This window comes from Tamandua tetradactyla, chromosome 14 (assembly GCF_023851605.1).
Source record: "Tamandua tetradactyla isolate mTamTet1 chromosome 14, mTamTet1.pri, whole genome shotgun sequence".
Classification (NCBI taxonomy): domain Eukaryota; kingdom Metazoa; phylum Chordata; class Mammalia; order Pilosa; family Myrmecophagidae; genus Tamandua; species Tamandua tetradactyla.
The window spans coordinates 64,823,036-64,845,590 of record NC_135340.1 but is presented as its reverse complement, the minus strand read 5'-3'; the positions used below and the strand labels follow the sequence as shown (position 1 = coordinate 64,845,590).

The 22,555-nt window shown below is 35.9% G+C and overlaps 1 protein-coding gene across 6 annotated transcripts in view; it reads left to right on the top strand.

Annotated features, from left to right (window-relative positions):
* Positions 1-22,555, top strand: part of GABPB1 (GA binding protein transcription factor subunit beta 1) — a 102,036-nt gene that overhangs the window by 1,422 nt on the left and 78,059 nt on the right. The window lies entirely within an intron of this gene.

The window sequence follows — 22,555 nt, the reverse complement described above, 5'->3', positions numbered from 1 at the left end:
AGTTTACCATCTCAAATTTAAACATACAGTATAATTTGTTATACAGAAGTTACTGGTGAAAAGACCCATCTAGCTTTGTTTAACTTTCACCTAGTATGTAACCATCAGCTTTGACGCTTACACACTCAGACTTGAATTTAAGGAACCTAAAGATGGCTTAATTTTTCTCTTAAGCATTCATTCAAAAATGAAAACAATATATTCTTTACATGTAAATATAAATAATATATTTGTAAAGAGTGACATTGTTTGCATTGCATTCAGTCTTGCAATATCACACCTTGTAACTTCTGGAAAACTCATGCCTCTTTTTTTAAAATGAGAAATGTATCGTTCCTGTTCTCACCATACAAGACAAATTAGGTTATTGTACAAGATACTTGGGCTTTAACTTCTTTAGATATTTGGCATTTGGGTGCATACATAATATCATGAATAAAGATTGCATAATTCCAAGTGTTCTTAGAGACTCAGGAAGGTTTGAATATGCTCTAAGTGATTAAACTTAATTTTTAGTTCAATACAAGTCAAATGTGAATCTCACAATAGATGTGCTCGTGAAAACTTGTGTGTAAATGTAATTTTTTAAGATAGGACACTTTCAGACCACTGAAAGAGCTCCAGCTTAATAGGAATCCTGTCAGGAAACCATTGGTGAAACGAGTACTTTGGAAATGTTTATATGTACTCTTCAAGTTATTTGTCTCCTAAATCAATCTGGGATTTCTAGATTGGGAGACGATTATACTGTACTTCTCCAAATGATTCCAGTATTTTTGCATTGTGTTAAAATCTCGATGCTTTTTTTCTTTAAGAGAAAATAAAACCCCTGTACCTAAAATTTTGTCTCTGATAGTTATGTCCCAGAAACAACTGCTTGAGTTGAACAGTGTCACAAAAATTATGGACCCACCAGTAGAGATGTTTGAAACTTAAGGCCATCATTACCTTCGTGTAATGACTTTGAAAGGTAGCTAAATTAATTCCCAGTTCTTTCTGTGAACTTTCATCTGAATCTGTCAGTCTGTAGTTCTGTACTAGTCCATCAACAGGAAGCATCTGGTCACTCTTCATGTAATTTTTAGAAAATCCCAGATGTATTTTTAATGTTTGCTGTTTGAATGAAAATATCAGATTGGATCTTGGTTCATTTTACTTGATTTTAGTTTTTTTTCTACCCTTGCTTTTCTTAAGGTGTCTTTGAATACTGTGGGCCTTATCTCCATAGAATGGACATTTTTTTGTCCAAATTTCTAACAGTTAGAAATAATAACAGATAAGGTGCAAAAAATCATTGCATGAAATTTTGAGGTATGAATTCATTTTTGTGGGTGCATTTAGTTCTTACCCGGTGCCCCTTTGTGGTAGTCTTAGTGTGGAAGATCCACTGGGCCCCATGTTTTCTTTCTCATTTTGCAAACGTTAAACCCAATACAATCTTGATGTTCAGGGGTAATTTAGTTTTCTAATGAGTATAATTTCTTTGGCCCTATGGCTTTCCACAAATGAAAATGGCATTCCTTTTTTATTTTTATAGCACTGATGTTTCTCCCTTGGGACAGCTGTTACATACTTTTATATATTATATGCTGTTCTGAAGATGTTTTTTCTATCATGCACTCTAGAAGGTAAATCTGTCAGTAATAGGGGCTTTTCGTTTCTTCATGGTATTGACAATAGTGTTCTCTGAACAAAGATGCTTTGGTGCAATCAGCTGGCAATTCAGTGGTTGGTGGGTTAATGTAGCTTTATTTGGTCTCTGTCCACAATATAACTGTAGAGACTTATAAGCTTGAAGTGGTTTCTCCCTCAAAGATAAATCCATTTGCAGGGCCATTAATACATTTGGAAATAAAAATCTAAAACTCTTGGCCCTAGTTTTCTTACTTTTTATTAGGAATAATTGTAAAAACTGGCATTTAAAGCCAAAAACGCTAACACGGAAATAGAGGATATAGAAAAGATGTCATTTTAATTGATTGTACATTTGTACCTTTAATATTACCCAACTTTATGGTATAAATTTGTTTTTAAATGTAATTTAAAGTGGATAAACAGTATATATAAAGAAGATGGTGTTAGCCTCAGTTTGTGCTAAGTATAAACATGGAGTATATTGCATTAGCTTTTCAGGTAGCATGCTACCATAAGTGGACCCTTGCAAACTTGAGTATCAGAATCAGTTGGGTAGCTAGTATAAAACGGAGACCCAAGCTTGTTTGAGTAGGACAAAACCTGAGCATAAGTGTTTTTCTTGTTTCCCAGGTGACAGACACCGAAGTTTGAAAAACACTGAAGTATAGAACTTATCCAGAGGACCTTAATCATGGGGGACATGGAAATGATACAGAAAAAAGAAAGATTGGGGAAAAAAAGTTTAAACTGTTTGGTTTAAAGATGAGAACTTCATTTAAGAAGTGAGAGCCATATTTAAACTTTTGGATGTCTGTCATACAGGTTTGATCTGACCAGAAAGAACTAGGATTATTGGGTAGAAATTAGAAGGAGGCAGATTTCAATTATCTTCCAAGAAAAATTTCTTCAAAACTAAAACCATAAGGGTAGTTTGGTAGCAAGCTGTCCTCTCTCATGATGTTCTAGTTAGGTGGCCACATTTGAGGGATTCTAAGGTATAGGAATTGATGTGTTGGATAAGGATTTAGGTGAAATGTCTTCAAGTTCCCTACTAACTTTGATATTCTATGAATATGTCTTGTTTTTCCAGGCATAATAAGCAGAAGAGCAAAAACTGAGTGAAACAAGCTGGTTAGCTTAACTGGATCATTGTTTACATTTTCTTGAATGAAGAGAAATGGGTATGAAATGAGAGAGTGTCCGTTTTCCGGGCTGCTATGAGACATACCACACAATGGCTTGGCTTAACAATAGGAATTTATTGTCGAATGGTTTCAGAGGCTGGGAGGTTTGTTTCCTCCCAGGGTCAGTAGCATTCTGGAGGGCTGGCAGACCTTGGATTCTTTTGCTTTCCCATAACATGACAATGTTCTCTCCTTCCTCTTCTAGTTTCCATTGGCTTCTAGCTTTCAGCTCCTCCCTGTGACTTCTTTGTAAGGCTCCAGTGATAGAATTAAGACCCATCCTAACTTGATTGGCCACACCTTAGCGAGAAAGTAGTCTCTTCAAAAATTCCTACTTACATTGGGTTTACAACCATAGGAAAGGGATTAAGATTAAGAATTTGGGGTACATGATTCAGCCTACCACAGAAGGACATTTGATGAGTGGCAATAAGCCAAGCAATAATTTCATAGACTCAAAAACCTTAAAAATGGGCATGCCTTCTGATGTGGAAATTACCATTTAAAAGAATTTATCTTGATGTATTAAAGACATGTGCATCTTTTATGCCATGTTTAAATTGACTTGGAAATTGCACATAAATGAGAATTTGTAAGCACATGATTTTTTTTTTAAGTTTGATTTGTCACCATTCAAGAAGTAAATATGTTAATTTAGTACAGAAAAATATCATGTCTACCATCCTACCACACCATAACCAGTTAACCATTTTGTTGTGCTTTCTTCCTCTTTCTTATGTGAAATATTTTAAATATTTCTGGGCTCCTATTGTCAGATCTTTCTACTATCTACTGCCTCTGTTTTCCTCCCAAATTACAACATATTTGTGGAGGAAGATGAATAATTATGATTTCTTTGCCACTATAAACTTATGCTGAACAATTCTAAATGGTCTCTTGCCACTTGGCAATATTTTATTAATCCCTTATATTTCTGTTGTCTTGTATTTAGTATTTACCTTCTCCGTCTTTAACCCTCAGTAGATGTCATTGACTTGGACTTTGAAAAAGGAGAGTTAAGTAGGGTATAAGTTTCCATGTATTTTTTTCCTTGTCACTGGCAAATCCCATTATCCTTTCATCTTATTTTGTAAACCAAATGGAAGGGAATCTCTTTTCTTATGCTTTTCTGAGGAATCTTGCTGCCCCACTAAGCCCTTCTTTGGTCACTTTGATCATTATCTATAATGATTTTTCTTATCTACCTTCAAATATATATCCACTTCAATACTTTGGGAGAAAAAACCCAACTTTTAATTAACTACTGCTCTTTTCTTCCAGTTATTTGCCCCATCTTTCTTCTTTATTTCATTTTTTTTGTAGACCCAATTATACTTGCTGCTTTCAGCTTTTTACTACTTCTTTTGAAATTTACTGCTGTTTTTGAATACCATATTCAAACTTGCTTTAAAAGACATCCTTCTTGCCAATGGTATTTGTTTCAACCTGATTTTAACTGATATATGTGTGTGTGATTTTCACCTAGGTGTCTCAGATTTTTTTTGTTTTGTTTTGTTTTTCTGCCCTTTATATTGGTAGGCCATGCTGGTTTTCTTTCATTGAGAACTGCTTTTCTGTTTTCTTTGTAGGTCCTTGACCCCCTTACACTATCACTATTCCCCTCAGTGCTTGGCCTTTTCCTCTTTTTTTTTTTTTCCCAAATCGATGTTTTTTGTGATGATGACTCCCAAATGCATCATCTCTAGTAGGTTCCTGCATGCTTCTTTTAGAAAGCTCAAGGGATTTTTGTCACTTTTAGATTTACTAATTCCCAATCTCTCATATGCTCCCAGTTTTTTAAATTTTTGTTAGTTACATCATACCTTGAAGTTTTCTATGATGCATGCTTCTCCTCTATTTTTTATATCCATTAGTCAGCATACTTCTTTAGGATCCCAGTTTGTTCTGGGATTCTGCATTATCTTTTAATTGCCCTTTTTTTTTTTTACTTTTGATACCCTCTTCCTCTAATTCATGCTGCATATAGATGCTAGAATAATTTTCCTAAAACTTTCAATGAACCCATTGCTATTCAACTATAAACAACCTGAGGAGAGAACGTGTGATATTGACCCTTGTGCTCTCTCCATTGTTCTGAGCAAAGTGAATTGAACCTGGCCTGAATAAATGATTAGATCATCTTTGGCTTAAAACTTTGAATGACTCCCAGTTTCCTACAGGATAAAGTCCAAACTCTATTTTCTGGGTTCGAGACCTTTTCATGTTCTGATTGCATTCTGCGTCTTCAACCTTATTCTTTGTTTTAATATAACTAAACTGGTTATTCCTCTGTACCAGGCCCTCTTCTAGGCTCTGGTATTAAAGTGAACAAAATGACAAAATCTTTTGCTTTGAGCTTCTATTGAATTCTAATGGGAGAGAGTAAACAATTAAACATGCTGTCATGGTATTGAGTGCAGTGAAAAAAATAAAGCAGGTTAAGGCGATAGAGTTGTCGGAAGTGGTTGCTACTTTAGGTGATCAGGGAATGCATCTCTCTTTGGGTGACTTAGAGTGAGGGAGCAAGCCTTGCAGTTATCTAAACAAAGAGCTTTTCAAGTATAGGAAGCAACATGTGTGAGACTTTAAGGTAGGAACATGTTTGGCTTGTTTGAAGAATCTCTGAGAGGATTGATAGATGAGTTTACAGAGGTATTAGCCAAATTATGATTCAAATGCCAAGTCTTTCATTTAAGAAGCCTTTCTTAACTACTTCATCTTGTTTAATTTAATCTGTCTCTGAATTCACATATCAACAATGGGAATAGGTTTCAAATTATTTTTATTGTGACCCATAGTAAGAAGTGTATTTTACATCATGACCAATTGTATACATTGTTTTACGTGTGCATTTGTATAGTAACTGGAACAGAAGTTTCATGAAACAATACTGCATGTGATATATGCTGATATTTTCTATTATGTTTGATTTTTTTTAAACGTTGTTCTTAACTCTCTAAAATGATTTCACAGCCTGCTAATGGGCCTGATCCAAAGTTTGAAAAACATTAATCTATGATATGTATCTACTTTAAAAAAAAAAACCTACTAACATACAGACTGCTTTATAATCCATGCATTCTTTTCAGGTATAAAATACTTGAGGTACATATTACTTTTTGTTGTTACTGTTTTTTGTATGTTTATAGTATTTGGTGCTGCATAGAGAGAATTTTGTTTAATTTAGCAAGTATCTCTTAAATGCTATTCTAGGAACTAGGCTAAAAACCAGAACAAACACAAGAATTAGATGAATCCTGTCTGAGCTCTTGAGGCTTATGGGGGATAACAACTTATAAACAAATTATATATGATATGGTAGAATCCATATACTAATATAGAGAAGTGTTTTCAAGACCCAATGAGAGAAAAATGATTGATTCTTTTGCTGAGAAGATCGGGGGAGCTTGTTGGAGGAGATAATATCTGACCTGAGTTTTGAAAGAAGGATAGGAATACTTGGTCAGGTAAATTTGGGTAAGGACAAGACTTGCCAGACAGAGTGACGTGTAAAGAAATAGTATGAGAAAGAATAGTTCATAAGGGAAATTATAGATAACTCTTTTGCTTGATCATGTATCCAAGAGGGAAATGGTGAGTTGATGAGGCTGGAATGAGGCAGAGGGCAGATCTTTAAGTCTGAAATGTTTTGGAGTAACCACTTACTCAACGAGTATGCATGTTAGGTGAAAGTTATATACATACAGTGAGAATGACTTGTAGGAAGTTGCCTCATGGGAAGCCCAGTGTTTTAGTTTATAAGCTGCCAAAATGCAGTGTACGGGAAATGGAACAGCTTTTAAAAAAGGGAATTTGTTAACTTGCAAGTTTACAGTTCTAAGGCCATGAAAATGTCCAAACTAAGGCATCCATGGAAAGATAACTTGATTCAAGAATGTCTGATGGGTCCAGAGCACCTCTGTCAGCTGGAAGGCACATGGCAATGTTTGGTAGCTTTCCCTCCTGGCTACTCGTTTCATAAGGATTCCCTGGTGGTGTTATCCTTCTGCATCTCCAAAGATCTCAGGCTGTGTGGGTTCTCTCAGCTCCCTCAGTTCTCTCGGCTCTCTAGCTTTTTCCAAAATGTTTCCCACTTAAAGAGCTCCATTAAGCAACACCACCGTGAATAGGTGGAGATGCATCTCCATGGAAACCATATAATCAAAAGTTACCACCCACAATCGGGTGGGTCACTTCTCCATGGAAATAATAAAAAACATCCCACTCAGCAATATGAAATAAAGATTAAAGGGCATGCATTTTTCTGGGGTACACAACAAATTCAAACTGGCACATCCAGTACAAGCCAATTTTTCCTCTAGTTGGTGGGACATAGCACTATTTCCTAAATTGTGCCCCAGAGGAAGTTGGCCTACATTTATGGGCTATACTAAATCAAAAATTTGTTTTTAAATACTAGACTCATCATTGCAATGAGAAGTTCACTCTATAGGAAGCATTTGTGAACTGAGACCTGTGGAGGAAATGGGATATTCACATTTCAGGCTAATTCTTGGACTTAGGTTTATGAAATAGAATTGTGAATGACCAAGTGTATATATTATTTTTCATTTTGAGTTAAATATATAGATGATTCATTTTATATTCTGTAGTGTTTGGAATACATGTTCGTATTTATGCGGAGTTTGATCAAGCCAAATTTAAGGCTTCATGACAGTGCTCAGAATATACAAACTTAAAACAGACTGGTAGGAATATTTGCAGATTATATAATAAATCAAATGTATATATAATGCACGCCTGCAAAAAGATGACAAAAAATAAAGAATATGAACATACAGTTTCAGAAGAGAAACATAAGCAGCAAATAAACATTTGAGGTATGTTTGTGATATGTGACCTCCTTAGTAATTTAAGAAATGCATATTAAAACAGAAAGAAAACATTTTCCCCCCATTTTGCAGGCAAACGTTTCAAAAGCTTGGTATTATTAATTATTGGCTATAATGTGGGGAAGTAAGAAGTATAAACTACTGTCAAGAATATTAAGTTGATACAGCCAGTTTGGGGATATAAATTGTTATTGGCAATTTGGTAGTATCTATTCACTTAACTTTTACTAAACAATTCTGTCCATTTTCATATTAGAGGAACAACTGCACATGTGCGTAAGGAGGCATGTATAATGATGTTCATCGAGGCATTGCTTACAACAGACAAAAACGAGAAACAGAAATGGCCATAAGTAAGAAAATGACAAATTAATTGGTATATTCATACTATGGAATAATATGTAGCAACTAAGAATGAAATTACTGCTTTAGTAGAGTAGTTATATAGTATAATAATGTTTATGTAAGTGAAAAAAAACAGAACAACACTATTATTGCAGGGTGGGGTACATATATGTCTGAGTGTATGTGCAAATTCAGAAAGTATGGTCTGTCAGAGTTAAATACTAAACTGACAGACAATATTGCATAATTCTTGGGTGGTGGATAGAGGATTGGGTTTTGAGAGCAGAGATAGGGAGGGATGGTCAGAGGGAACTTTAGTCTTTTCAGTAATCTGAAAATTAAAATAGAATATTACATAGTTTATATTGAGAAAGTCGTTAAAAAGTATATCCATCAGTTTAACAACAGTGTGTATATTAACTGGGAAAGGAGAAGCAGGGAGACCAGTTTGTGGGGACAGTTCATTAATCCAAGCATGAGAATGTAGTAGCAAAGAGAATGGCAAGAAGAGAAATGCTTTGAAAAAAAATGGAGGACAATTTGATAATATCTAGTGAAATTACAATTGCATTTAACTTTGTTGCAGCAATCTTGTTTCTGGGAATTTGTCCTATAGAAATAATGAAGTGAAAATGATACATCTACAAAGTTATTATTTACATCATTGTTTATAATAGCAATAGTGACCATTTAGAGGAGACTGAATAATAAACTGAGGCATATCCACTCAATAGCATACTATGCAGCTGTACAAAAAAATAAGGAAGCTCTCTATGAACTAATAGGAAAAGATTTTGAGGATATGTTAAGTAAGAAAAGCAAATGCAGAATAGTGTGTGAAGTAATGTTATCTTTTGGTAAGGATACTCTTAGAAGTAGTAAATTGATTACTTGTTGGGGCCAGTGGGGAAATATAAATAGAAGAGAGTGATAGACTTTACGATGTATACATTTTTGTGTTTAGATTTTTGAGCAATGTGAAAATATGACCCTAAAGGATTTGATGGCCAACTATGTAGAAAGGTGAGGGAGAGGTAGGAGTTGAGCATGGCTGTCAGGTTTTTAGATCGGGAGATAAAGAGGGTGGTAGGAAGCATTACAAGGAAATATAGAAGGAAGATTTAGTTTTGTATGTGCATGGGAAGTTCAGTTTGGACTTGCTAACTGATGCTCAGTATTTTGTGTGTATACATGTGTGTTTATATGCTTTACATAGGGAAATCTTGAGCTTGACATTTAATAAAAATTATTTTTTTAATTGTGAAATAATTCATAACAAAAATCCCATTTTATCCATTTTAAGTGGATACTCTCGACAGTAAGTACATTGATAGTTTTCTGTAACTTTTACTACTGTTTCCATCCCAAACCAAAACTCTTACTCATTTATTAATAACGCCACATTACTACTTTCCCACACACCTAGGAACCACTATACTGCTTTTTATCTCTATGAATTTGCGTATCATATAAGAGTAGGGAGATGGAACTAGATGATGTTCTGAAGAGGCTGGGCCCTCTCAGTTTCAGGACATATCTGGTCCAGGGACCATCTGGAGGTTGTAGGTTTCAGGAAAGTTACCCTAGTGCATGGATTTGTAGAATCTTTTATGTTGACCTAGGTGTTCTTTAGGACTGGCTGGAATGGTTTTGGTGATAGGTAACAATGTCTAACTGAAGCTTGCATAAGAGTGACCTCCAGAGTAGCCTCTCGACACCATTTGACCTCTCTCAGCCACTGATACCTTATTTGTTATACTTCTTTTTCTCCTTTTGGTTAGGATGGCTTTGTTGATCCCATGGGGCCAGGGCCAGACTCATCCCTGGGAGTCATTTCCCATGCCACCAGGGAGACTTTCACCCTGGATGTCATGACCCACGTAGGGTAGAGGGCAATGATTTCACTTACAGAGTTGGGCTTAGAGTCAGGCGACATCTGAGCAACAAAAGAAGTCCTCCAGAAGTAACATATAGGTAGGCTAAGCTTCTCTGATACCTACATAAGCTTCACACGAGTAAGCCTCAAGATCAAGGGCTTGGTCCTATTGATCTGGGTGTCCCTAATGTTTGATTCAGTATCAAGGGATTCCATGATGATTAAGTTTAATAGTTCCATAAGTTTTCTTCCTATCCGTCAAGGGACTTTGCCAATGTTTTTTTTTTTTTTACTGTTTCTTTAATATATTCTAGCGTATATCCATTCATTACATTAAGCTATACAGGATTAAAGACCCTCATTCTTATTCTGGGCTTCCTGTATTTCATTTGTTCAAATGATCTATCCAGACAGGTTGAATTAGATTATGTGCTACAGAAAATGTAAGTTCCAGACAAAATAATCCTTTCTTCCCTTGATGTAAAATAATATGTATGGTTCTAAAATATAGATGGTGTTTTCCTTAACCTTGTGTTCTGAATTACCTTAATCGTGACCAATCGGCTTTATCCTTGTCTCTAAATGACAGGTTATAGATATATAAAATAGCCTCTAAAAATCCAAAATAATAATTACTACTCTGGACTAAATGTGTCTGCTATAAGAGCTTGCAATCTAGACCCCTGTTTTCTTATAAGCATTTTCTAAAGGAGACCATACAATAGTTGTTCTTTTGTTTCTGGCTTATTTTCCCTCATCAAATATCCCACAGGTTCATTCATATCATTGCATGCCTCATGACTTTGTTCCTCTTTGTAGCAGCAGAATATTCGATCATGTGTATACACCATCATTTGCAAATCTGCTTCTCAGTCGGTGCATCTTTCAGCCACCTGCATTTATTAAGCATCATGTATAATGCCCAAAGTCCCAGTCCATCAACTGTCCATTTTAGATAATTTCGTTGTTCCCAAGAGAAAGATAATCATTAAAAATTTCCCTTTAACTCTTGTCCCTCCTCCCATTATTTACCCCTGTTGTTGCTGTGGTATTGCTGATGTTTCATATTAAACATAACCCGTATCATGCAATTGCAGTTTTCCAACTGTACCCTGGACTTAAACACTCTTTGTACATGAATCATACCTTTGAAGTAGTTCTCGCAAGAACTTATTTATATTTCTAGTGTTAATCAGTGGGACACATAGGTCTATACAATCCCTTTCAATTATGTTCACCTTCAATATGGTAATATTACTTATAGACCCAATAGAACTGCTTTCACTTGTATCTGTTCCCTTACATTTGAGTTCAATTTCATTAGCTAACCATTCACCCATCTCAAGCTTCTATGTATCTCTGAGTCCCCTATGTTGTATATTTAAGTCTCTGATTTTACCTTTACCATGGTCATAGAAGTGGAGTCCTATAGTATCTGTCCTTTGTGTCTGGCTTATTTTACTTGGCATTATGTCCTCAAGATTCATCTATCTTGTCATATGCTTCAGGATGTCGTTTTGTCTTGCCTTATTTTTTAATTCAGCTGTTTGTCTTTTTGTAGTTGTAGTTGTTTATATATTCTGGATATTAAATTCTTATCAAATATATGGTTTCCAAATATTTCTCCCATTCTATTGGGTTTCCCTTGTATGTGATGGATTGCTTTTCTCTTGCTGCTTTCAAGATCCTCTCTTTCTCTTTGACCTCTGACATTCTGATTAGTAAGCGTCTTGGAGACCGTCTGTTTGGATCTATTGTCTTTGGGGTACACTGCACTTCTTGGATCTGTAATTTTAGGTCTTTCATAAGAGTTGGGAAATTTTCAGTGATAATTTCCTCCATTAGTTTTTCTCCTCCTTTTCCCTTCTCTTCTCCTTCTGGGACACCCACAACGCGTATATTTTTGCGCTTCATATTATCATTGAATTCCCCGAGTCCCTGCTCATATTTTTCCATTTTTTCCCTATGGTTTCTGTTTCTTGTTGGATTTCAGATGTTCCGTCCTCCAGTTCACTAATCTATCCTCTGTCTCTCGAAATCTACCATTGTAGGTTTCCATTGTTTTTTTCATCTCTTCTACTGTGCCTTTCATTCCCATAAGTTCTGTGATTTGTTTTTTCAGACTTTCCATTTCTTCTTTTTGTTCATTCCTTGCCCTTCTTCATATCCTCCCTCAATTCATTGATTTGGTTTTTGATGAGATTTTCCATGTCTCTATATTCTGAATTAATTGTTTCAGCTCTTGTATCTCATTTGAACTATTGGTTTGTTCCTTTGACTGGGCCATATCTTCAGTTTTCCTGGTGTGATTTGTTATTTTTTGCTGGTGTGTAGACATTTAATTATCTTAATTAGTTTATTCTGGAGATTGCTTTCACTTCTCTTACCCAAGGTTTTCTTGCTGGATGAATTTGTTGTCTATCTGTTTTTTGACATTCAGTTCAGCTTTTTCTGGACCTCTAGCTTAGGTTTTGTTTAACAGAGGAGGATTTTTCGGTTCTTGTTTTCTTGTTTCTTGCCCTGTTTGTATGGTGCCTCCCCCCCCACCCCAGGAGGGTCTATGTAGGTATTATAGACTTCAGCCAGGTTTTCCCGGACTAAACTGGCCTTCTATCAGGGGGAAGGAGTCACCTGCATCAGTTTTCCCTGAGGGGAGACCCAGCAGGTTAAAAGACTTTCCTGTGAAGTCTCTGGACTCTGTTTTTCTTATCCTGCCCAGTATGTGGCGCTTGTCTGCTTCCGGGGTCCCACCAGCATAAGATGATGTGGCACCTTTAACTTGGGAAGACTCTCCCTCTTGGGGGCGTGGTGGAGACAGAGGAGAGGTTGTAGGCTGGTTTGAATGGCTTCAAATTGCCAAGCCCTGGGGTCTGAATTCCTTGAGGGAGGGAGTCCACCTGAGTTGGGCTTCACCCCTCCCCTGGGGAAGGCCCAAGCAGGAGACAAGCCCTGAAAGCAGTCCGTTTCTGCCTATGCCTGGGGCAGTTGCAGCCTGAGAAGTCCTGCCGCTTAATCCAGAGGCAGTCAAGCCTTTGTAGAAACACAGCCACAAAAACCTCTGTTTCTTTTCTTTTTTTCTTTTTCCGTTAACCCAATGAGCGACCTCTGCTTTGACCAGGTTCACCTGAGCTGGGGGCCTATTTTTAGTAGTCAGAATTTGTTAATTAATGCCACAATTGGTGTTTGGTTGGACTCAGCCCCTGCTGCTGTTAAAGTCTCTTTCCTTTCCCCTCTGGGAAGCAGCCCATGGGAGAGGGGCACTGGCTGCCATGACTTGGAGAACTCATGGTTCTGGGGAGGTTCCCAGCTGGTCCAGACTGGGGTACGCTGTGTGTGTGGTCACTGACGTGGCTCTGGGAGCTGTTCTGTACTGTTTCTGGTTATTTAGTAGTTGTTCTGGAGGATGAACTAAAATGTGCACATTGCTAAGCCGCCATCTTGGCCACCGGCTATCTGGCTTTTATTTCTCCCATTCTATAGGTTGTCTTTTCACTTTTTTTTTTTAACATGGGCAGGTACCGGGAATCGAACCTGGGTCCTCTGGCAAGGCAGGCAAGCATTCTTACCTGCTGAGCCACCGTGGCCTGCCCTCTTTTCACTTTCTTGATGTTGTCCTTTGATGTACAAATTAATTTTGATAAATTCCAGGGAGGACAGTGAATTAACTTAATGCATCAGCTTAGAGAGAGAGGGCACATATGAGCAACAAAAGAGGTCCTCTGGGGGTGACTCTTAGGACTGATTTTAAGTAGGCTTAGCCTATCCTTTCCAGAAGTAAGTTTCATAGGGGTGAGCCCCAAAATCGAGGGCTTGGCCTATTGATTTGGTTGTCTCCAGTGCTTGCAGGAATATCAGAAATTGTCCAAATGGGGAAGTTGATTATTTCTTCCTTTCTCCCCACTCTCCCAAGTTGGCTTTGCAAATACCTCTTTTTTTGTTGTTGTTGTTCTTCTTCAAGCAAAAACGTTTTTTAAATTTGTACATTTAGTCACTGTCATTGTACACTCTAGGCATTTCCTAAGTTATGCCATCTCAGTCTTTCTCATCTATCTTTCCTTCCGGTTTCATATGTGCCCCCAGCCCTCCTCCCTCTATCATTTTCTTATTCAGCTTCATTTAGTATACTTACATTATTTTGCTACAATCAGATAGTATTGTGCTATCCATTTTTGAATTTTTACAGTCATTCCTGTTGCACAATCTGTATCCCTTCAGCTCCAGTTCCCCAATCTCTTAACTTATTTCTATCTCCTGATAACTTCTGTTCTTAACTGAAATTCTCTGAGTTCACTCATTCATGTTAGTTCATATCAGTGAGACCATACAATATTTGTCCATTTGTTTCTGGCTAATCTCACTCAGCATAACGTCCTCAGGGTCCATCCACATTGTTATATCCTTCATGACTTTATTCTGTCTTACGGTTGTGGAATATTCCATTGCACGTATATAGCACAGCTTGTTTAGCTGCTCCTCTGTTGATGGAACATTAATTGTTCTTGATTAAAATTGATTTTGAAATATAAGAATCAAATGCAGTATGTGTTAGCTGTAAAGTACATTTTTTTAAGGGAGTAGGATGAAGTTAGATGACCAGTTTTAAATTTAGAATGTAGATGATGGGAATATGGGTGTGTGTGTGTGTTTATGAATATATATACATTTTATTACACATAAATGTACATATATACATGTGCTTTTCTATATATGAAAATTTTTCATAATAAAAACACTTTTTTATGTTGATTAACATTTAGTTGTTTGTAGTTTCTTGTTTTCTATTAAAAAAAGTTTCTATAAACATTCTTATAAATATCTCCTTGTGTATATAATTGAAGAATACCTAAGAAAATAGGGTAGATTGTTAATAGTGGAATCCCTGGGCTAAAGAATAAATGTATCTTCAACTCTACTAGGCACATCTTCAACTTCAGTTGATAGGCTGGTCTTCAAAATGATTATACTGATGGGGGCTTTGAACAAGGGAATCTTGTGATGTATGTCTTACCTACTAGCTTATGAATTCTTTGAGGACAGGTACCATGTAGAATGTCACATGCAGAAATATTTCAGCTGAATGAAATTTTATTTTAGGGGAATTGCCTGTCAGTAGGATGAAGAGATTGGAGTTAGACCAGTGAGAAGGCCGTTGTGTAGTTTAAGGTAATAGCGATGAGAATGTAAGACTAGAGGTAATGAAAGTGAAGCAATGAATATGAGAAATCTTGGGGGAGAAAATAAAAATGTGTGTATTGTTTTTGTTGGGAAGGATGTTGACAGTTCATTGTTGTGGTTTGTAACAGCCAGCTGTTTATTGGCTTCCCTTTATAATAAGCAGGTAAGTTATGCTTCCCTGATTAATTCAGAACCATCTTATGCTTCCCTGATTAATTCAGAACCATCTCATAACTCAGTCTTTTCATTTTTATATCTTGCTCTCCTGATGTGATAGTGAAATTTCCTCAGGTCACAGTTCTTGAAGGGGCATTAGCTTGGAAGGGAGTTTTTCATCAGTTTTGTATGATTTGGCCTTGGATCCTTGGACTTGACCTTAAGACAACCTAGATCTTGGATCAAGGTTCTGACTTTGAGGAGTGGAGGCCTTGAATCCAGACTTTGACTCATTAGGAATTCAGAGAACTGAAAATAGTATGGGCAGGAGTCATCAGAGAATACAAAATGGAAGAAATGAGAGGAAGGAGGAAAGTTTGATTTTTGACTTTTATTTTAGAAATATTCAAACATTCACAAAAGCAGAGAGAATGATTAACTCCCTCATCTAGCTTGCATAGTTAACATTTTGCCATCTTGTTTTAGCTATTCCCCCTTACTTTTTTCCTGGAATTTAAAAATATATATTTTTATTGACAAATCTTCATACACATACAATCCATACATGGTGGACAATCAGTGGCCCACAATATCATCACATAGTTGTGTGTTTATCACCACGATCATTTGCATCACTCCAGAAGAAGAAATAAGAAGAAAAATAGCTCATATATCCTATTCCCTTTACCCCTCCCTCTCATTGAACACTCGTATTTCAAGCTACAAATTTATTTTACCCCTTATTCATTTATTTTGTAAGTAAATATTGTTTATTTTTATCCATATTTTTTTATTCATCTGTTGTGCCGGTTTGAAAGGGTTATGTTTCCTAGAAAACCCTTGTTTCAATCCTGGTTCATCTTGTGGAGACAGCCTTTTCTTTTAATTCATATTCACTAGTGTAGGTTGGAAACATAATTACATTATCTCCATGGTGATGTGGCATACCCAATTGTGGGTATTAATCTTTGATTAGAGGGAGATATAACCCACCCATTCGAGGTGGGTCTTGATTAGTTAACTGGAAACCTGTAAAACAGGAAATATTTTGGAAAAAGTTTCAGAGCCATGAGAACCATGTGAGTCAAGACAACCAGTAACCTTTGGAGATGGAGAAGGAATTTGCTCCTGGGGGAGCTTCATGAATCAAGAAGCCTGGAGAGAAAGCTAGTAGAAGGCATGTTTGCCATGTGCCTTTCCAGTTGAGAGAGAAACCCTGAACTTCATTGGCCTTTCTTGAGTGAAGGTAACCTCCTGCTGGTGCCTTAATTTGGACATTTTCATGGGCTTAGAACTGTAAACTTGCAATTTCATAAATTTTCCTTTTTAAAAGCCATTCCTTTTTAAAAGCCTTTTTAAAAGTTTTGGGTAGATTGCATTTTGGCCGCTTGCAGAGTAGAACATCTGTCCATACCCTGGATAAAAGGAGCATCAGATACAAGGTTTTCACAATTACACAGTCACATTGTAAAAGCTATGTTGTTAGACAGTCATTTTCAAGAATCAAGACTAGTGGAACACAGTTCAACAGTTTCAGGTACTTCCCTCCAGCCACTCCATTATACCATAAATTAAAGAGGAATATGTATATAATGCATAAGCAAAACCTCCAGGATAACCTCTCAACTCTGTTTGAAATTTCTTAGTCACTGAAACTTTATTTTGTCTTGTTTCTCTCTTCCCCCTATGGTCAAGAAGGCTTTCTCAATCCCATGATGCCAGGTCCCTACTCATCCCAGGACTTCTGTTTCATGTTGTCAGGGAGATTTACACCCCTGGGAGTCATGTCTCATATGGGGGGAGGGCAGTGAGTTCATCTGCTGACTTGCCTTAGAGAGTGAGGCCACTTGTGAGTAACAAAAGAAGTTCTCTGGGGGTGACTCTTAGGCCTAATTTTAACTAGGCTTTACCTGTCCTTTGCAGGAATAAGTTTCACAGGGGTAAACCTCTGGATTGAGGGCTCAGCCTTTTGATTTGGTTGTCCCCACTGCTTGCATGAGTATCAGAAATTCTCCAAATGGGGAAGTTGAATATTTTTTTCTCCCCAGTACCCCAAGGGGACTTTGTAAATACTTCTTTATTCACTGTCCAAATTACTTTGGAATATATTGGGACATCACACTAACCTGGACAAACAAGTAATATCTCACACCCTATTCAAGATTCCATGTACTTACAGTGTTCAATTAACCTACCTATTCACATTAAATTAGATAATGCACTACCCAAAATATAAATTTTGCACCGAATAAACATCTCTCTCTTTGGTCTTACACAGAAGTTGAAGTTCTAAAATATGGACGATATCATCTTTACCCTGTATTCTGATGTGCCTCAGCTATCCAGATCAGCTTCATTCATATGTCTAGTTGAAGTCTGATCCCTTTTTCAGCTTTTTAAACAGTTCCTGTAAGGGGTTACTCCTGAGTTTCATAGCTTCCGGGCCCTAACTCTGAATCTCAGGTGTGACATAAATACCTGAGGTTTCTAGGAAGGACCAGGTTATATAGAAATAGATCAGTATCTTAGAATTTAGAAAGGACAGTTACAACTTGTGAATATATGTGACTGCTGTAAGAGCTTACAATCTAGGACCCTTTACAATAGGCCCCAACCTGATAACCCATGCTCTCGACTTGACTGAGTTTTTATATTATAGTCAGTCCATACGAGTGAGGCATGATAGTATTCGTCTTTTTGTTTCTGATTCATTCAGCATCCTTAAGGTTCATTCACCATCGTTGCATGCCTCACAACTTCATTCCTTCTTGGGGCCACTCAGTAGTCAGTTGTATGTATACACCACAGTTTCCCCTTCCATTCCTCAGTTGTTGTACCCTTAGGCCAACTCCATCCATTGTGACTCCCTGACACTGCCACCATAAACACCAGTGTGCACATTCCCACTCACATCCGCACACTGAATTTCTTCCTGGAATATTTTGAGGCAAATTCCAAACATCGTATTATTTCATTTATAAATATTTATGTGTGTATTTGTACTAGATAAGAGTTAAAAAAAAAAAACCCACCACAATATTGTCATATTCAAAATGAATAAATTTCTTCAATATCATCTGATGTCCTCTCCATAACAGAGTTCAGCAGGAGGTAGAAACAGGGTAAGATAATAGGCAATTGGAGTTGAAGGGATACAGACGGTGTAACAGGACTAGATACAAAAACTCAAAAATGGACAGCACAATAATACCTAATTGTAAAGTAATCAGGTTAAAACACTGAATGAAGCTGCATCTGAGCTATAGGTTTTTGTTTTGTTTTGTTTTGATTTTACTATTACTGCTTTTATTTTTTTCTCTATATTAACATTCTATATCTTTTTCGGTTATGTTGCTAGTTCTTCTAAACCAATGCAAATGTACTAAGAAATGATGATCATGCATCTATGTGATGATGTTAAGAATTACTGATTGCATATGTAGAATGGTATGATCTCTAAATGTTGGGTTAATTTCTTTTTTTCCATTAATTAAAAAAAAAAAAAGAACGGGTAATTGGAGCTGAAGGGATACAGACTGTACAACGGGACTGGATATAAAAACTCAGAAATGGACAGCACAATACTACCCAATTGTAATGCAATTATGTTAAAACACTGAATGAAGCTGCATGTGAGGTATAAGTTTTTTTGTTTTTTGTTTTGTTTTTTTTGTTTTTTTTTCTTTCTATTATTGTTTTAATTCTTATTCTGTTGTCTTTTTATTTCTTTTTCTAAATCGATGCAAATGTACTAAGAAATGATGAATATGCAACTATGTGATGTTATTAAGAATTGCTGATTGTACATGTAGATTGGAATGATTTCTAATTGTTTTGTTAATTCTTTTTTTAATTAATAAAAAAATAATAATAAAAAAATCTCAAAAATGTGTTTTCACAGGTTATTTGAATTAGAACATGGAAAATTTTTGAGATGTGGAGTGAAGTGGAGTGCGAGGTGTTTAAAGAAAATTAGTCTATCTGTCTTATGATCCTATTTGGGTGATTCTAATTATTATTTCTCCAAGGTGGCTTCCCTCTCATTTAGGTCTTGTGCCAACTACTCTTGGCTGGGTTAGTGGGATACGTATTTCATATTTTAAAGAAGAATATAAATAATCTAATAGAAATACAGCCAGTAAACATTAATTTAACTCTGGTATTGAAAAAAAAAATCAGTGTTAAAAAAACAGATCATTTTTCCTATCAGATTAGCACAATTTCAAAGTTGATAAATTCCAGGGTTGGCAAGTATGTAGAGAACCAGTCATTCTTGTATTCAGGTTGTGGGAGTGTACTTTGGTATAATCTTGGTAGAGTAATTTGGCAGCATCTGTCACAATTGAAAATGTGATTTTAAGAAATCTAACAGTTCTGTTTCTCAGAATAGTTTCTATAAAAGTGCTAACCCAAGTGTAGGTGTGTGTATCATAGCATTATTTGCAAAAATGAAAAATTAAGAGAGGGGATTGAATGAATAATGGATTTATACTCTTTGTATTTGTTTCTGTTGCTGCTGTAACAAATTACCAAAATTTTCCTACTCCAGAACCCTCCTTCCCAGAGAGTCTCCATTTTTAATGTTTTCAACCTGTTTTCCCCTAATATTTCCCTCCATATTTCTAAATAACAAGCTTATGATTCTTGATTTTTCTATTTTATATATCTTTTGGCTTTCTTCTTACAGAGAGAAAGCTTTGGCTCTCAAACTACCCTATGCATATTTTTCTCACCTTTCCTCCTTTCAACAGAACTATATATAAAATTATGCTTTGATCAGTATTCTGTGGTGATTATGACTCTGAAACTATTATTCTTAGCCTGAGTCATGTCATATGCTGGGATTATATTTCCTTTCTTGTATAGTTTGTTTTTTCCTTTGAAAAATAAATTGCAGTTTTTTTTCTTTTGCTTGGTTTTCTTGTATCCATCATAAATTCATCTGAAACTATCCTCTAGAAGTTTCACTCTCCTTGTTGTACTGTTATCAGCATGTATTTTCCTTAGGGAGCTTCTCAATTGGAATTGTGTAATTCCCAATTGAGAATGGTTAATTTCTTTAACCATTGTTTGTGGTTGGGCATTCCAGTTTTTCACTTTTAAAAATAGCATTATGTTTATGGTTTCCTTATATGGATTTATATGAATGGGATCACTAAATTAAAGGGTGTGAATATTTTAAAGTCTTGATGAAAACCTTTAGAAGAATTTTATTAGATCTGTAATTGTACTTGGTGAGGAGAGGAGTGATAAAGCAACTTTATTCTCAAATTTTTAAGGTAAAACATAGTTTATTATTAAGCATATTATTAACAGACAATTTTTTTCAGTTTTTGAATTCATACATTCTTACTTAAGAGTGCTATAACCATTCACATGGAACTAAATACTTTGAGGAATATGGAATTTTCATGTCCAATAGGTAGAGTCCATAATCCTTAAAACAGCTCTGTGAGCTATGAACAATACCATTGATGTGTACACTGAAAAAAAGTTATATAAATATTATTGCAATTAAGAAAAAAAAGTGATCACTGGTAGTAATTTCTATTTCCACTAGATGGCTGTCTCAGTATGTACTTTTGAGCAAGGTAGCTGGTTTGTAGACATTTTGAAGTCTTTCTGTAGATCTTATTCAAATATATTTTCACTGGAGTTAAAAAAATTGTGTCTGATTCTGGTAAACGTTGAGAAGTAGTAAAGAAATTCAATATGGAATTTATTACAGTGGTTTTTGTTGTTACTTTTTTTCCCCTCAAGACAGGAGTTTTAAACTTCATGGTATTCAGTGCCACACACAGTAGATTTTCAGTAAGTATTTTTTAATGCTTTAAAAAATTATGCTTCTTTGATGGGGAGAAAGTTATTTGCCATTTCAAATAGACAACACATTTTTATTGCTTACTCTTTAATTGGTTTTATTTAGATTTAACACTTTATCTTTGAGGATTTAATGTATAGATATTGAGTGAGTAAAACTGAGCTCTTTTCAGGGTCATAATTATTCTACCATGTGTGGTTCCTGTCAGGTGAGACTTACAAATGAAATTGCTGTGTTTTGGTATTTTCATTATTTTAAGTTTTACTTAATTATCTTGACAAAATTTGAGTACCTTCTATTGTGGACTTTTTTGACCTCGTGTATTTTCTTCCATTGATCTTCATTCATATCAGTCATTGCCATCTTTTATATACATTTATATTTATGTATTTAAAATTTATGTGTTATTATTTATGTATTTTTATTGTGATAAAATATATATAACAAAATTATTTTAACCATTTTTAAGTGTACAATTCTCTATATGATGTAAATTGACAATATTGTGTAACCTTCAGCACTATCTGTTCCCTGAGCATTTCATCATCCCAAACAGAAATTTGTGTCCACTGAGCAATAACTACCCATTTGCTTCCCCAGCCCCTGCTAACCACTATTCTGCTTTATGTTTCTATGAATTTGCTTATTCTAAGTATTTCATATGAGAGAACTCATACAGTATTTATTCTTTTGTGTCTGGTTTATTTCACTCAATATGAGATCTTCAAGGTTTATCCATGTTGTATCATGTATTAGCACTTCAGTTCTTTTGACAGCTGAATAATCTATTGGATATTTATACCACATTTGTTTATCCATTCACCTGTTGATGGACACTGGGGTTGCTTCCACCTTTTGTCTATTGTGAATAAGGCTGCCATGAACATTGTTGTGCAGATATTGGGAGGTCTTTCCATTTATTTAGGTCTTCTTTAATTTCTTTTCGACAATGTTTTGTAGTTTTCAGTATACCTCTGTGATGGTTTGAAAGGATGTATGTACCCTAGAAAAGCCATGTTTTAATCTTAATCCCATTTTGCAAAGGCAGATGTTTCTTCTAATCCCTATTCAGCACTGTATGTTTGGAACTTTAATTAGATTATCTCCCTGGAGATGGGACTCAATCAAGAGTGGTTGTTAAACTGGATTAGGTGGAGATGTATCTCCGCCCATTCTAGGTGGGTCTTGATTACTTTACTGGAATCCTATAAAAGAGAAACTCTGAGAGAGCTGAGAACGCCACAGCACCATGAAGCAGAGAGTCCACCAGCCAGTGACCTTTGGAGATGAAGAAAGAAAACGCCTCCTGGGGAGCTTCATGAAACCAAGAAGCCAGGAGAGAAAACTAGCAGATGATGCCGTGTTTGCCATGTGCCTTTCCAGATGAGAGAGAAACCCTGTTGTGTTTGCCATATGCCTTCTTTTTATTTTTATTTTTTTATTAACGGAAAAACCAACATTTAAAAATCATACCATTCTACATATGCAATCAGTAATTCTTAACATCATC